Source organism: Schistocerca piceifrons, chromosome 2, assembly GCF_021461385.2.
Source record: "Schistocerca piceifrons isolate TAMUIC-IGC-003096 chromosome 2, iqSchPice1.1, whole genome shotgun sequence".
NCBI lineage: Eukaryota > Metazoa > Arthropoda > Insecta > Orthoptera > Acrididae > Schistocerca > Schistocerca piceifrons.
The window spans coordinates 782231264-782234263 of NC_060139.1; the positions used below are offsets into that span (position 1 = coordinate 782231264).

The window sequence follows — 3000 nt, forward strand, 5'->3', positions numbered from 1 at the left end:
TTATTTATTTGACATCACTTCAGTAAATTACATTACGTTACGTTACAGATCTGGATAAGCACTATAAGCAATAACGTTTCGAAAGACGACCATAGAGAAAGAGAGAGAGAGAGAGAGAGAGATTGAGAGAGAGCATTTACATATGTAAATCAGTTGAAGGCCGAAGATGACCACTTATCAGTACAATGATAGTCCGCCTCCGTAGTGTAGCGGTAACGTTAGCGCAGGGGGCCCGGGTTCGATTCCCGGCAGGGGACTGGGTGTTGTGTGTCCATCATCATTGACTCGCAAGTCGCCGATGTGGCGTCACCTAAAAAGGACTTGCGCTACAGCGGCCGAACTCCCCCGAAAGGGGCCTCCCGGCCAACAATGCCATAGGATCATTTCATGTCATTTCAGTACAGTGAGGCAACGGCCTTGCCGCAGTGGTTACACCGGTTCCCGTGAGATCACCGAAGTTAAGCGCTATCGGGCGTGGTTGGCACTTGGATGGGTGACCATTCAGGCGGCTATGTACTGTTGCAATTTTTCGGGGTGGACTCAGCCTCGTGATGCCAACTAAGGAGCTACTCGACCGCATAGTAGCGGCTTCGGTCAAGAAAACCATCATAACGACCTGGAGAGCTGTGTGCTGTCCCCACGCCCCTCCTATCCGCTTCCTCTGAGGGTAAAACGGCGGTCGGATGTTCCCGGTAGGCCACTCGTGGCCTGAAGACGGAGTGCTTTTTTCAGTACAATGATATCGTTTATTTTTTATATACGTTATATTGTCTTTGTTTGTTAAGTTATCGATTTTCGTAATTGTCCTCATAAAACACAGTATTTAAGCGTTTCATAGTCACACGACATTTTTGATTGTTTTTTTATCCCACTTCATTTGCAAAAAAATATTATTATTACGTCGGCCGCTGTGGCCGAGCGGTTGTAGGCACTTCAGTCCGGGGGCCACGCGGCTGCTACCGTCGCAGGTTCAAACCCTGCTTCGGGCATGGATGTGTGTGATGTCCTTAGATTAGTGAGGTTTAAGTACTTCTAAGTCTAGGGGACAGATGACCTCAGATGTTAAGTCCCATAGTGCTTAGAGCCATTTGAACCATTTTATTATTATTATTATTATTATTATTACATATCGGTAACGGGACGCTATAATTTCTCCACAAAATAAATTTCAGAATGTCGTCGTTAATTCCTATCGTGCGTGTAAGAACAAAAAATGGTTCAAATGGCTCTGAGCACTATGGGACTTAACATCTGAGGTCATCAGTCCCCTAGAACTTAGAACTACTTAAACCTAACTAACCTAAGGACATCACACACATCCATGCCCGAGGCATGATTCGAATCTGCGACCGTAGCGGTCTCGCGGTTCCAGACTGAAGCGCCTAGAACCGCTCGGCCACACGGGCCGGCCGTGTAAGAACATAAAATATGTATCAGCAAAATAAATAACCTTCAGGAGGTTAATATAAATTGTTTAGATTTCATCACTCGCTACACACCAGTAATTACACATTCACTTTCAAGGTTTCATCACCAAGTAAATCAGTCTGAATAAGTAATCTGATTCTCGCAGTTTCAACTGTACAAAACAACAATCATTTACTGTTTGTAGATTTGTAGCTTACTTCTTCTCCCTGAAATTTCTATGATTCCTGTAATGTTCTGCTATTTCTTTTCTTTTATGAAAATTATTCATACAGCATGCAATGCCGAAGTGCTATGTATGCATTTGACTAAGGCGGAGTTGAGTGAACGGAAAACCTTTAGAAACTTTCGAACTGAACATTTAACTTCAGACTACGTAACTATTTGCAGGCTCTTTCGCCTAACCAAAGCATACACACTCCTGTTTCTGCCGTACCTAATACAAGCAGATGAAGCAGATGAAATAATTAACTGCAACAACCTTTTTTAATTGAATATAATTTCAGTCTTCATTTAATGATCCATAAACACCAGACACTTGACTTCAAGCAGACTGTCTTAGAAATACCATCTAATGAGCAACTAATGGCGCCCAACAATGTGCTTACATCTCCCGAAATTCAGTACATGTCTTTCTACTACAAGGTTTCACACCATCGCGATTAAAATTTAATAACTCAGTCACATATTACATTTAATTCAGAAGAATAATTATCATGACAGGGAATTCATTACACTGATGAGCGTTTGTCTCGTCATATTATCTCTGACCGTTGGAGGCACATTGCACTTTCATCAGTCCGTCACGCTCTTCACCGCCCCTTCTCAACTCCGGCCCGTCACTTGGGCGCCTAATTTCTTACATTTCAACGTAAGAACGTACAACTCATAAACATTTCTGAAGTTTGTCTTTTTTTTTCTTTATTGAATTTCGATTTCCCTCGAAGGTGGCGGGCTGGCAGCAGCTTAGTACGCTGCTCTACAGCCTACAGACTTTTTTAAAAACGTAAGAAGAAAAGAAACAATAAAGGCAGGCGATAAAACGGTAACTTAAATTGTAAAACGCCGGAAAATTGTGGGAAGTTAAAACATAAAGAAAAGGGGTTGACAATGCTAATAAAATACACAGGAATCAGACAAGAAACATAGTAGACACACAATTAAAAAAAACATGGCGACAGTCTGATTTCTGTTCGCAAGAGATAAAAAAATCAGACCCAGCGACAGTATGATGGCTGTTCGCAACACTTCCCAAAAGACACACAACGCCGAACACTCACTGTAAAACACTGCACGAAAATGTCGGACAGATGAGGGGGAAAATAAGGAGGAAGGAGAGGAAAAAACGAAAGAGGGGGAACCAAAGGAGGGAGAGGAAAAGGCAGAGGAGGGAAATGCAAAAGGACGCAGGGGAGAGAAGGGGGGCAGAGAGAGGGTAGGTGGGGAAAAAAGAGGATGGAAGGGGGGGGGGAGAGGGAGCCCAAGAAAAGGATGGAGGATAAAATTTGTCAAATAATCGTACATGATATAGTACAAAGTAAAATGATGCTCAAGAGAGAGAAAATTTTCTAATGA

General features: G+C 42.7%; 1 pseudogene; it reads left to right on the forward strand.

The window, feature by feature from the left end:
• Nucleotides 1–407: 407 nt before the first annotated feature.
• On the forward strand, nt 408–525 carry LOC124778255 (annotated as a pseudogene).
• Nucleotides 526–3000: the final 2475 nt, after the last annotated feature.